Below are 14,180 nucleotides of genomic sequence, written 5' to 3' on the forward strand. Positions count from 1 at the left end.
GCGACCCTATGAATCAATGTCCTCCAAAATGCCCTATCCTTAACAGCCTTGGTCAGATCTTGCAACCTGAGGGCCGTGGCTTCCTTTATCGAGTCAATCCATCTCATGTTGGGCCTTCCTCTTTTCCTGCTGCCTTCAACTTTTCCTAGCATGACTGTCTTTTCCAGTGACTCTTGCCTTCTCATAATGTGACCAAAATACGGTAGCCTCAGTTTAGTCATTTTAGCTTCTAGGGTCAGTTCAGGCTGTAACACTTTCCTCCAACACCATATTTCTTTTTTTTTCCTGCAAAAAATTGTACAAATTTATTGGCATTCTGGAACAAGCATTCAAAGTGAAAGCCAGATTTCGGCACATTTAAAAAACACAGAAGAAGGGCAGATGTTGGCACCACCGGATCATCCAAAAGCAATGTTGCGACCGCCAGTTTTTTAACCCAAGGCTGTGATTTTCTCAGTTAACATTCAGGAGGAAAGCTAAACGTGCTCTCGTACAAGCAACCTCCTTCATAACTCGCAGCAATTCTGAAACACCTCTACGCCTGCTGGCAATTTATTTTCCATTTCCGTTACAGTGGAGAAACCATAACCCCAACTGGGTGGCGGGATCTCCATTTTAGCGGGGCAATATTTAACCATTAATATTTCAAAGAGATTATATAAATCTTCCCTTTTGGGTCTCCCAAACTGGGCTTCTGACAATCCAGTCCCAACCACATCGACAGGCATATTTATTTTAATTAAATGAAAATCCTGGAAGTATTAGGGGAAGCGCTTAGGGGAAAAAATCTTGGTCATTTCTGCCTGTTCATTCACTATAAACCATTCATGTTGGCGACTCATCCAAAAAGAGTTGGCAGCAAAACTCTAAAACGAGAATGTTCTTCGCCTCCCTCTCATCCTTTGAGTAAAGTTCGTAATACTGAGTTAAACACTCGAGTGTCTCTTTTAAACTTCAAAGCCAAACAGAAGTCAACACCAGCAAACTGTGGACATGAAACCTTGTGAATAAGTAAACTGGCGCCTTGAAAAAGAACAGGCCACCCCAAGGCCTAGCTTCCTCCTCAATCATAGATCTTCTTTCTGTTGGTTTGGGCGGTTGTCGTCTATCAGGGATGCAGATTTCTTCTCCGCCTCTTTTTTCTTTTTGGACTTTTCAGGGTTGACCATGTTTGCCGTTTTTCCCTTTCCCATGGATCCTTTGCCAGGATAGACCTGACCCTCCAAAGTTACGTCCGCACACCTCTCTTGATCCACCAGGAAGTCCTTGATCTCCCACGTGAAGCTTCCATCCCGCAGCATAAAGATGGCACGGTTTGAGCCGACAATAAACCTTTGCACATCGTAGTTCGCATTGAAAAGGCTGCCCTGCCACAAATTAGTGATCTCCTCCGTTTCTTTCTCAGTGGGGTCTCCCGACACAGTGACAAACATCATCAGGGTCTTTCCTTTCTTGGTCATCTTCAGGATGGTCTCAGGCTTGTTCGGATCGATGAGAAGTCGACCAGAGCAGAGGGACGCCTGTGCTCGGGAAGGTCGTTTTCTTCAATATCATCATATCTCTCCCACTGCTCCAGAGGATGTACCATGTCGGCGTCGTTGTAATCCCGGATGTCTTTGGGCTTCTTGAGCTTGGGGATGACGTTGTCCATCTGCTTCTCAGCCCCCAGGGCCGCCCCCAGGCTGCAGAGCAGCCCCAAACAGAGGAGCCAGCGCTTGCATGACGCCTCCATCTTGCCCGGGCACGAGGAAGAGGAGGAGGATGGCGGAGGAGGGCTTTTCATCCCCCCTTGCTCAGCGCATGCGCCGGAGGAGGGCGTTTCATCCCCCCCTCCAACACCATATTTCAAAGGAATCTACTCTCTTCCTATCAGCTTTCTTCATCGTCCAGCTTTCATACCCATACATAGTAATAGAGAATACGATGGCACGAATTAACTTGATCTTGGTTGCCAGTGACACATCGTTACACTTTTCTCATTCCAAATGTGTAAAATGAAGAGTCTGATGCAAGAAAACAATCTCCACCAAATCCCAAGTAGTGCTGGGTGACATGCGTGAAGTCAAAGACAGAATATGCACTGCCTCTCGTTCACAAAGGAGGACCCTTCTGGTTCTTAAGGCTGCTCCAAAATTTGCCCCACTGTTCTAAGACACAATGGAAAAAAGCAAGCAGAGAGCACGCCTAAACAACAGCTGCTGAATCTCAAGGCGAACTGTTGGCACGGACTGAACTCTGGAAATGCCTCTTAGCAGTTTGTATTAAGAGCTTCTTAATTTGAGGTCTTGGGAAAGCCACAGAAAACAATTTTTGGACTGGCACGTACAAATAAAACGCAGCCTCCATTGGAAGATTGGCAGAGTTTTACTTCAAGCAGGATTCAAGGTCAAATAAGATTCTGGCTGTTTTAAAAAATGTTTTCCTTTGCTGTTATTGCTGCAATCTTTCAAACCATTTCACAGCAAGCCTCCTTAATTGCAACCAACACCATTTTAAAATAACAAAGGATCCTGTGGCTTCCTAAAAGACGTATTGTGGCAAATGCATTTATGGGTCGCAGCTCACTTCCTCAGATGCAAGGCAAGCTCAGAGTTAGGAAAGCCTATGCCACCACAAACATGTGAGACTTTGAGGTGCTACAAGATTCTTTGTTATGAGACAGGGTAACAAGGTTGACCCCCTGGTATTTTCCTTCTCTGCCTACGGAGATTGACTGCTCACAAAAGCACACTCTGAGTATAGTTTCCAGGTTTACAGTGCCTCCCAAGATGGATCACCTGTGCATTAGCTTGGCTCTCAGCCAGAGGTCTAAGCAGACAAAAGGGAAACAAAGTGGTTGCCTGCGGCTACATGGAAACACTTTAAAAAGATAAAGGTGCCCTGTGCAAGCACCGGGTCATTCCTGACCCATGGGGTGATGTCACATCCCGACGTTTACTAGGCAGACTTTGTTTGTGGGGTGGTTTGCCAGTGCCTTCCCCAGTCATCTTCCCTTTACCCCCAGCAAGCTGGGCACTCATTTTACCGACCTCGGAAGGATGGAAGGCTGAGTCAACCTTGAGCCGGCTACCTGAAACTGACTTCCGTTGGGATCAAACTCAGGTCCTGAGCAGAGCTTGAACTGCAGTACTGCAGCTTACCATTCTGCACCACAGGGTCCTAGAAACACTTTAGAGAATTAAAAAAAAAAATCTGCTAAATATACTATAAATTCATGGATACGCCAGTGCTGGAAAAACACTACCAGGCACAGTCAATGCTATTATGGTGCTGGTCGCCATCTTGATTAGTCAATAGCTGTCACCCCATCTGTGTGTGCGTGTTAAGTGCCGTCAAGTCGCTTCCGACTCATGGCGACCCTATGAATCAGAGTCCTCCAAAATGTCCAATCTTTAACAGCCTTGCTCAGATCTTGCAAATTGAGGGCTGTGGCTTCCTTTATAGAGTCGATCCATCTCTTGTTGGGTCTTCCTCGGCTGCCCTCAATCTTCCAGTGACTCTTGTCTTCTCATAATATGTCCAAAGTACGACAGCCTCAGTTTAGTCATTTTAGCTTCTAGGGTCAGTTCAGGCTTGATTTGATCTATAACCCACTAAGTTGGTTTTTTTGTCGGTCCAGGGTATCCATAACACTTTCCTCCACCACCACCACATTTCAAAAGAATCTACTTTCTTCCTATCAGCTTTCTTCATTGTCCAGCTCTCACACCCATACATAGTCACCCCATCTACACACTCAAAATGTGCAGAGTTTATGGGCATCCCTGCCTTACCACCACGCTGCACTAACAAAGGCTGACACCAAAAAATCAGAGTTGGAAAAATCTAATGGGGAAGGACTCAGTGGTGGTGCGCACCCTTCACATACCGAAGGACCGAGGCTGAATTTCCAGTTAAAGGATCTCAAGTAGCAAGCGGCAGGAAAAGGCCTCTCTGCCTGAGACATTGGAAAGTAGCTGCCAGTTAGTGTAGACAATCCTGACCTTGATAGACCAACGGTCTGATGCAGTAGAAGGCAGCTTTGTGCATGTGTAACCCAAGCTTGTATCTCATGTATCATGTTTCCACAGGAAGGATTACCTCACCCTTGTGAGAAAATTGGCTTTCAACCTATGGTTGACACACCTAAACTGCAAACCGCCGGCACGTTTAGGGCAGGCAGCTCAGTGAACCGCAAGCCGCACCTCCTGCGCCCAAAAAGACATCAGTAAGATACTTTATGCAAATCAATTCCATTGCAGCACAGTGGCTAACAGACCATTTTGTTCTGCTGAAAGGAGCAAGCCTGGAAGATGCTGGATAAGACCACCAAGGCAACTGGCCACTGGTTAGGGTTGCCAACTGCCAGGTAGTAGCAGGAGATTTCCTGCTAATTCAACTGATCTCCAGTCGATAGAGATCAGATCACCTGGAGAAAAATGGCCGCTTTAGCAATCGAACTCTATGGCATTGAAGTCCCTCCCCTCCCCAAACCCCGCCCTCCTCAGGCTCAGCCCCCAAAATCTCCTGCCGGTGGCGAAGAGGGACCTGGCAACCCTACCACTGGTGCAAGTCCAGCAGCAGGGAGCAGGTGCTAAGGTTGCTGAGAGCTAAGACTGGGCCAGGCCCGGGGGGGGGGGTACCAGGAGAGGCAGTCTTGCAGATCCAGGCCGTGTAAGGCTTTAAAGGTCAAAACCAGCACCTTGACCCTGATCCGGTATTCCAGCTGGAGCCTGTGCAAACTAACAGGAAAAGTGGGGAGGGGGGGAATCCCTCCCTGTAGTTTGGACCCAGGCATAAGGTATATGCAGTTAATATCACCACCCAACATATTGATGTTGAGTGACCTCAAGGGGAAAACAAAACAAAACAAAACACCTTCTGCATTGGCCATGTTTCTTCCCTCCATTCCCATCCTTCACTTCCATATGTGAATGATCATAAATTCGTAACAACTTGACAGACAGAACAAGATGATCTACACTGATGCGCAAAATTTCTTATGTGACTTCTGGATAATGCACAGAAGGAGATTTTCTTGGGTGTACACGAAGCCACGTGCCATTTTCCTCCCCATGACTTTACTGCTCAAAAGAGGCTCCTAACATAATATGTGAAAGCAGACACACGGCAGGGGAACAAAACAACCTTTTAATTATACAGGTACACACTGCCCAGAATTCTTTGGAAAACGCAACTGGAACCTCATTCACAGATGAAAGCTAAAGCTGATTAACCTCATTTTGCTTTGATTTAAAGCAGGAGCATATGTGATTCTTTCTTGCTGTTTAAATGAGATTAACTTCCAAGTTAACCCAAATGCACAAAGGCACAATTTGGACAATCTTATTTTTACTAAAGTGAAGAGGTTAGACAAATTATTTGGTATGAAGTAACCAATGCTGTTTCCAGTTTTCAGAAGAAGAAGAGTTGGGTTTTTATATGCCGACTTTCTCGGCCACTTAAGGGAGAATCAAACTGGCTTACAATCACCTTCCCTTCCCCTACCCCACAACAGACACCCTGTGAGGTAGATGGGGCTGAGAGAGTTGTGACTAGCCCAAGGTCACCCAGCTGGCTTCGTGTGTAGGAGCGGGGAAACAAACCCGGTTCTCCAGATCAGAGTCCACCGCTCCAAATCACCGCTCTTATCCACTACACCACACTGGCTCTCAGGTCCTCATATAGATTAGTTTTGCTTAAGAGCATCAAAACGCTGGTACTTCAGAGACTTTCTAAGGTCAGAAAGGGTCTGAGAGTCAAACTAATTGAGAGGATGTGATATCTGTTTCTGAATTTCCCATGTGTTATTGTCGGTAAATAAATAATACCAGCTGGCAGGGAAAGAGGGTGGTTGAGATCAGGGATACAGTGCAGGTAGGAAGAGGGCTCTTATTAAAAAAGAAAATTAAATCTTTAAATTCAGGTAGATTGGAGAGATGCCCTGACCTGGATGGTCCAGGCGAGCCCCTCCACCATTTCTCCTCACTAACAGCCTGTGAGGCAGCTGAGCCTACAAGTGACTTGCCCAATGTCGCCTTGCAAACTTTAATGGCAGGGTGAGGATTTGAACTTGGGACTCCCGGAGCATCGGCACAAACTCTAGCCACCACCTCTGAATAACAGCACCCTTTCCAAGTGGCAGTGGAAGGACACTTCTGCAGAGGGTGAGAAACCCCTGACCCCTTCTGCAATGTGGAGAGAACTGAAGAGTGGAAAGGAGTGTTTTCACTTGGTCCTTTATTCCTTGGCTCCATCATCAACCAAAAAGGTGACTGCAACCAATAAATCAGAAGGAGACTGAGGCTGGGAAGGGCAGCCATGAAGGAGCTAGAAAAGATCTTTATGTGTAAGGATGTGTCACTGGCCACCAAGATTAAGTTAATTCATGCCACCGTATTCCCTATTACTATGTATGGGTGTGAGAGCTGGACATTGAAGAAAGCTGATAGGAAGAAAGTACATTCCTTTGAAATGTGGTGTTGGAGGAGAGTGTGACGGATACCATGGACTGCCAGAAAAACAAATCAGTGGGTTATAGATCAAATCAAGCCTGAACTGACACTAGAAGCTAAAATTACTACAGTGAGGCTATCGTATTTTGGTCACATTATGAGAAAACAAGAGTCACTAGAAAAGACAGTCATGCTAGGAAAAGTTGAGGGCAGCAGGAGAAGAGGAAGACCCAACAAGAGATGCATTGACTCAATAAAGGAAGCCACAGCCCTCAATTTGCAAGATCTGAGCGAGGCTGTCAAAGATAAGACATTTTGGAGGGCTTTGATTTATAGGGTCGCCATGAGTCAGAAGCGACTTGATGGCACTTAACACACACACACCACAACACCTAGGAGTGGTGCAGGTAGGTGGCATTTACCAGAATCTGTTATGGTAGTTACTGATTAACGTCTTTGTGGATCCAAATGTTGTGGATCCAACAAGACAGATTGCAACAGGGGGATATGCATTAGCTCATTAGAAAAGGGGTTGCCATGAGCACATTACAAATTAGGCAATTGCTAGGACATGATGAACTGATCTGTCAGTAATTGCAATTTATCATTCAGTAGCACAGAACCAGCTTTTAAAGGCATCAAAGGCGCAGAAGAACGAGAACATGCATTTTATGAAAACCGGAGAATTTGTTATTTAGATATTTTTTACAAGAGCTGGATTTTAAATGGCTCTCTGCAAAATTTCCAATACAGCTGAGCACACTGGCTTGGCAGCACACACAAGGTGACAGCTACACGCACCAGAGGATTAAAAACACAGCAGGGAAGAGGCCTGAGAAAGCTTTCGGTGACTAATGCCAGATGAGCTGTTTGAAGCCCAACTGAGAAATATGATTGGTGGTGTTAAGGCTTGATGCAACTTATGATTATACAAGCTGTACGAGGAGCTGGGGGAAAAGTCAGTATCCTAATCATGAGAGGCTCTGGATCGAGGAGTAGTGGAGAGCCAGCGTGGTACAGTGGTTAAGAGCATGACACTGATCTGGAGAATCGTGTTTGATTTCCCACTCCTCCACATGAGCGGCGGAGGCTAATCTGGTGAACTGGATTTGTTTCCCCACTCCTACACATGAAGCCAGATGGGTGACCTTGGGCTAGTCACACTCTCTCAAACCCAACCTACCTCACAGGGTGTCTCTTGTGGGAGGGGAAGGGGATTATAAGCCAGTTTGATTCTTCCTTAAGTGGCGGAGAAAGTCAGCATATCAAAACCAGTTCCTCCTCCTCCTTTTTCTAGATGCTGCTTCTGCATCTTTGCAGTCAGTGGCATGCACCCTCATGTGTGGCAGACAGCTGGTCAATAACTGATACTGATACTTGCTCAGAATCATGGCCCAATGCCCGTTGATGCATGACATAATGTAGGCACTGTGTGGCTGCTTTGGTAATGCAACATATTCCCCCCCCCCCAAACAGTGTGTGTGTGTGTGTTAAGTGCCATCAAGTTGCTTCCGACTCATGGCGACCCTATGAATCAAAGTCCTCCAAAATGTCCTATCTTTGATAGCCTTGCTCAGATCTTGCAAATTGAGGGCTGTGGCTTCCTTTATTGAGTCAATCCATCTCTTGTTGGGTCTTCCTCTTTTCCTGCTGCCTCTTTTCAACTTTTCCTAGCATGATTGTCTTTTCCAGTGACTCTTGTCTTCTCATAATGTGACCAAAGTACGACAGTCTCAGTTTAGTCATTTGAGCTTCTAGGGTCAGTTCAGGCTTGATTTGATTTATAACCCACGGATTTTTTTTTTGGCAGACCACGTTTCCCGTAACACTCTCCTGGACCACCACATTTCAAAGGAATCTACTTTCTTCCTGTCAGCTTTCTTCATTGTCCAGCTTTCACACCCATACATAGTAATAGGGAATATGATGGCATGAATTAACTTGATCTTGGTGGCCAGTGACACATCCTTACACTTCAGAATGTTTTCTAGCTCCTTCATGGCTGCCCTTCCCAGTCTCAATCTCCTTCTGATTTCTTGACTGCAGTCTCCCTTTTGGTTGATGACCTCAAACAGTAGCACCCTTAAAAAATAATAGAGGACCACAAATTAACTTTCCAGCCTGTCTGTCCAAGGCTCACTTTCAGACATCCCATCATATGTCTGAGTAGTCAAGCGTGCAGGGTTTTTTTGCCATGACAAATGGGGAGAAAAATCCCAACAGTTCTGGAAACAGACTAACTGCATGTTGGTTTTAGTTTCTTGCAAGCCTGTTGGTCTTGACCAAGCAAACAAGAGCAGGTTTTGTGGTTTAACTGGCTTGCTATTTATATTTTAAATGCATGCCAATGGTCCAAGAGCATCCAGCAGCAAGGCCAAGTGACACTGAAAGGGGAAGCCAAAGATGGACTTTATTACTGTAGAGTGTGGTTGTAGTTAGCGATGGACAAGTCACTCTTCTGCTCCAAACATAACTTGATTGCGAGCAGCATCCTCAAATTGAGAGAAGGAATCCTCAAGCGCCTGGCAGGAGGAATGCTCACTTTTTATTACACGTTCTAATGTGGACTGCAAATACTTTGTGTGTTCTTGCAGTAACTGTTGATCCAAATTAAGGCAAGAGGTAGCAACAGATGTTGGGGAATACCCCTCTGCCTGAGCACACCTGACATGCTCTAGAAACCAAATCCAGGGACGAAGTGTGGAAGTCAGTTTAGGCAGGAGCTGAGGCCTAGGGAGCAAGCGGGATGCAGGAGCCAGAAGCAGAGATGTAGTTAGTGCTCAGGGAAGCGTGAATCCCGGGTGGTCAAAGCCATCGTCAAACCATGGCAGGGTCAAGACTAAGAGAGCAGGAGCAAAGTTAGGCAACATCCACACCCCACAGATGAGTTGCTTGTACTGACAAACACCGTTTGAGTCTAGAGCTCTGCAGGGTGGAAAGGGGTTGGCCCTGAAGGGAGGCGGGCACAGCTGGTTCTGCAGCTCAGACCTCACCCTTGAAACCCAGATCTTAGTATGCCAGGCCTGAACACATGAAGCTGCCTTATACTGAATCAAACCCTTGGTCCATCAAAGTCAGTATTGTCTACTCAGACCGGCAGCAGCTCTCCAGCATCTCAGGCAGGGGTCTTTCACATTACCTACCTGCCTAATCCCTTTAACTGGAGATGACAGGGATTGAACCTGGGATCTTCTGCATGCCAAGCAGATGCTGTACCACTGAGCCACAGCCCCTCCCCAAACTGTATGAACACATGAAGCTGCCTTAAACTGAATCAAACCCTTGGTCCATCAAAGTCAGTATTGTCTACTCAGACCGGCAGCGGCTCTCCAAGGTCTCAGGCAGGGGTCTTTCACATCACCTACTTGCCTAGTCCCTTTAACTGGAGATGCTGGGGATTGAACCTGGGACCTTCTGCAGGCTTGTGGTGACATAAGTATTAAGGCCCTTGAATATAGCAGCTGGGACCCATGCTTCAAACCCTCCCCCTGATTTGATGCTTTACAAAGACCCTGGAGAGCCACAACAATACTGGCCTGAGCTATCCAATTTCTTATTTCTTATATGCTCATAAAGTTAGAATACTACGTTTTGCCCAGCATTGTCTATTGACATATTGGCACCTTCCCATGTGGCCTGAGGCTCTGACAGCAAGGGATCGTGGAAATGTTTCCCCCTCACTGGAATCTCTCTGTACCTCTCTTGGGAGGACATTATGAGAAAACCACCGATTTTTTAAAGGCTTCCCAGAAAGCATAAAGCACCGCTGGGCTAGCGGACAATTCGCAGAGCCACTGAAAAGCACTTCCCTTATCAAAATGGCCCTTGTGAAGCCTTTCCCTTAATAGCAACAAAAACAAAAAAAAAGTATTATGCCCATTTTGAACTTCAGAACTGCCTGGCTGCGCGAGGCCGTTTCTGAAGCAGAGAGATGATGGAGGCTTTCCCCTGACTACCAGGCAAGGAGAAAATTTGCCTGCAGGTTCCTGAGAGCTTGTTGCTAAAGAGGGAATGCCACAAATTATATGCTCGGAATATTTCCCACCAAACGTTTCCCCATTTGGAGACCTCAGACGCAGTAACGAAAACAGGAGTGTTTCGATTTAAAACAAACACCCCCCCCCCAACTTGACATATTGCAAAAGTTATCAAGCTGTCTCTTGGTGTACAGAAGTGGGAGGTGCCATGGCTCGGAGACAGACTGCCCCCAGCTCATTCCCTGCCATCTCCCATTAAAAGATCTTAGCAGCAAATGCTGGGAAAGGCCCTGCTCTGTCCAAGACCCTGGAGAGTCACGATCTGTCAGTACGGATCATACTGAGCTAGACCGACCTTTGGGCTGACTTGGTATAATGCAACTTCATCCTGAAATCTCAACAATCCCTTGCACTTCACATAATGTGTGTGTCTCTCACACAGATGACTCAGTGGTAAGGCACGTGGCTGCATGCTGAAGGCAACAGGTTTAATACCTAGTATCACAAGGAATAAAGCGCTGGGAAAGACCGCTCACCGCCCAGCAGTAGCTGGGAGAGATTGTTCGCTATCCGATAGCAAAGAAAATATTAGATGCGCATAGGGGTGACTTTGTATAAAGCACCGTCCTACTGGGACCCTTTAAGCCCATAAACATGTAAATGTGCATTTGCTTTCCATGCAGAAGGCCCCAGGTTCAACCCCAGGGACTCCTGTTAAAAAATCTCAGGTTATTATGCGCTGGGAAAGACACCTGCTCTGGCCAAGAGCGTGGACAGCAACGGCCAGTCAGAGTTGTAAGAATTAGGGCACAATAATGTATGTGACCTGGATGGCCCAGGCTAGCCTGATCTCCTCTGACCTTGTAAGCTAAGCAGTGTCAGCCTTGGCTAGTGCTTGGAATGGGAGACCAACAAGGAAGTCCAGGGTTGCTAGGCAGAGGAAGGCAACGGCGAACCACCTCTGTTCATCTCTTGTCTTGAAAGCCCTTCAGGGTTGCCCTAAGTCAGGCGAGTCTTGACAGAACTTTCTACCGCCAATGTCTGTGAAGTGCATTGCGAGTGCACAGTAGCCCAGTACAAGAGGACACCACGTCCCATGGATATTTCAATGCATGCCTCACATTTATCAGTCATGCTCATATCCAGCCCTTCTTTCAAGAATATCAGAGATGGGTACATTGACTTCTCTCCATTTCAGTGTCACAATAAATTGAGGTAAACAGGCTGAATGATAACGGGTGGGCTCCAGACTAAATTTTCCACTAAAAGAAAGGGGTAGGGTAATTTCCATCAACTCCTGCTTCCTGCTGCAGACCCCTGATTTGCTTCTCATGTAGTTCCTAAAGGTCTCCTGTCCCCCAGGAGTGGCACTTCAGGGGGATCAGTGGGCTACAGTGGGAGAGGGGAGGCAGAAATGTTTTGTTCTTTTGACAAAAGCTGAAAGCCTGGATCCAACCCAATGACAGGTCCAAGGTCATCTGCCCCAAAAACCTCCCGCTGGTGGTGAAGAGGGTCCTGGCAACCCTACCAACACATTTTTGAGTGCTTTTCAGCCATCTAGAATGGGCACACACACACACACAAAGCTTGATCTGTGCCATTAAAACAATTCGCTAAGACAACCTCAGGGTCTCCCCCCCCCCCCGCCTCCACTCTCAACAAAAATTTTGTGTCAAGGGTTCAGGTACAGCCCATCCCAAATTTCCTCCACGTTGGGGCTTTGCTTTCAGGCTTGAAAGCCATTCCACATGACCCCAGGTCAGCAGACAGTAATTTGAGTTCCCACAATAAAATAATCCACACGACATTGTTCTTTTAATTCTCCTTCTCTCTCCAGGACAAGCCCAGCTCTATTGCATTTGCCATTACAACATGCCTACAACAGTGTTCTCCAACAGGCAAGTTTCGGGGTCAAACGCGTCCCTTGACCAATTTACTAGAGGTCTCTGGTTGTTGCTGTGTGGGTAGGTGGCATCTGAACAGTATCTTTTATTCTCTCCGCTTGACTGGGGAAACCAGCTGTCGGAAAGTCTGTGTTGCTTTCCGTCTCCCCCGTTTCCCTTTACTTTTGTCTAGTTCGAACTATTCAAGTAAACAGGGAGTAGATGTTGCGCACGGAGCAGGATTATGCATTCAGCATAAAAATATATGCAATGTTTATTTGCGAGGCAACGCAGCGTGCCGGGTTGAAAAATGAAATTCTAAGGAGGAAGGAAGCAAGCGAGAACGAACCCTTTCCTTGGCTGAAAACAGCTGCAAGCTTGGGAAGAGGAAGAGTAAGTATCAGCTGCCAATTTTTTTTTTTTTTACAACTGGGGTAAATAAATGAATAAATCGTCTATTGCTGTAGTTGGAAAGGCAAAGCTAACAGTATTCTTTTTTTAAGGGACCTCACTTGACCCTGAAATGTAAAGTCAACACTCCCTGGAGGAAAAGTCCAAAGCAGCCAGAGCAAAGAAACAACTGGGACCAACCAGGTATAATAGTGTTCCAGACTGAAATTGGAGACGCGTGTTTGACTCATCACCCACCCAGCCATGAAACTAGGGTTGCCAACCTCCAGGTACTAGCTGGAGATCTCCTGCTATTACAACTGATCTCCAGCCGATAGAGATCAGTTCCCCTGGAGAAAATGGCCGCTTTGGCCATTGGACTCTATGGCAATTGAAGTCCCTCTCCTCCGCAAACCCCGCCCTCCTTAGGCTCCACTCCAAAAACCTCCCGCCGGTGGTGAAGAAGGAGCTGGCAACCCTACATGAAACTCACTGGGTGACCCTCGGTGTCAATCATAATCTCCTAGCCTAACAAGGTGATGGTGAGGGCAAAATTAGGAGAGACAACCAAACATGTTGCCTAGAGTCCCCCAGAAGAACACCAGGATAAACAGGAAGAGAAAACACGCTTAGCAAAACGCACGTAAACTGTATAGCTACCATTCAGCCAGACCATCCCTCCATAGGCATTTTTAAAAATTACATCATATTCAGTTCAAGGTCTTCTTGCCTCAGATTTTGAACACATGAACACATGAAGCTGCCTTATACTGAACCAGATCCTTGGGTCCATCCAAGTCAGTATTGTCTACTCAGACCAGCAGTGGCTCTCCAGGGTCTCAGGCAGAGGTCTTTCACATCACCTACTTGCCTAGTCCCTTTAACTGGAAATGTTGGGGATTTAACCTGGGACCTTCTGCATGCCAAGCAGATGCTCTGCCACTGAGCCACGGCCCCTCCCCAACACATGAAGCTGCCTTATACTGAATCAGACCCTGGGTCCATCAAAGTCAGTATGGTCTACTCAGACCGGCAGCGGCTCTCCAGGGTCTCAGGCAGAGGTCTTTCACATCACCTACTCGCCTTAGTCCCTTTAACTGGAAATGTTGAGGATTGAACCTGGGTCCTTCTGCATGCCAAGCTGATGCTCTACCACTGAGCCACGGCCCCTCCCTGTGAGTTCCTTGGGGCAGAGACTTTATTATTATTCATTTATTTTAATTTTTTTTTTAATCTTGCCTCTCCCTCAATATGCTCAAGGCGGCTTGTAATAAAATCAAGCAACACTATCAATAAAGAAAGCCACAATATTCAGTACAGGAAACAGCCATTACAGTACGAACCTAACACCAACCAAAACTCAGCTAAATGTTTGACCAAATAGGTATGACTTTAGCTGCTGCTCGAAAGGAAGGGGGGATGTACGAGGAACTGTTTTATGAGACTCATTTTCAGCTGCTCACTGTTTTATGCTTTCTTAATGCTCTGGCTGGGAT

General features: G+C 46.5%; 1 protein-coding gene and 1 pseudogene across 14 annotated transcripts in view; both read right to left on the minus strand.

Annotated features, from left to right (window-relative positions):
* The window catches only part of FBRSL1 (fibrosin like 1), an 823,361-nt gene that overhangs the window by 552,976 nt on the left and 256,205 nt on the right, over window positions 1–14,180 (minus strand). The window lies entirely within an intron of this gene.
* LOC130486561 (LRP chaperone MESD-like) lies at window positions 1,068–1,732 on the minus strand (annotated as a pseudogene).

Source organism: Euleptes europaea, chromosome 13, assembly GCF_029931775.1.
Source record: "Euleptes europaea isolate rEulEur1 chromosome 13, rEulEur1.hap1, whole genome shotgun sequence".
In the NCBI taxonomy this organism is placed as follows: domain Eukaryota; kingdom Metazoa; phylum Chordata; class Lepidosauria; order Squamata; family Sphaerodactylidae; genus Euleptes; species Euleptes europaea.